Below are 387 nucleotides of genomic sequence, written 5' to 3' on the forward strand. Positions count from 1 at the left end.
AAAGTACAACTTTCCAAAATTGGACCAGGAAGAAATAGAAAATCTTAACAGACCCATCACAAGCACGGAAATTGAAACGGTAATCAAAAATCTTCCAGCAAACAAAAGCCCAGGTCCAGACGGCTTCACAGCTGAATTCTACCAAAAATTTAGAGAAAAGCTAACACCTATCCTGCTCAAACTCTTCCAGAAAATTGCAGAGGAAGGTAAACTTCCAAACTCATTCTATGAAGCCACCATCACCCTAATACCAAAACCTGACAAAGATCCCACAGAAAAAGAAAACTACAGGCCAATATCACTGATGAACATAGATGCAAAAATCCTTAACAAAATTCTAGCAATCAGAATCCAACAACACATTAAAAAGATCATACACCATGACCT

This window comes from Bison bison, unplaced genomic scaffold (genome assembly GCF_000754665.1).
Source record: "Bison bison bison isolate TAMUID 2011002044 unplaced genomic scaffold, Bison_UMD1.0 scf7180017864469, whole genome shotgun sequence".
Classification (NCBI taxonomy): domain Eukaryota; kingdom Metazoa; phylum Chordata; class Mammalia; order Artiodactyla; family Bovidae; genus Bison; species Bison bison.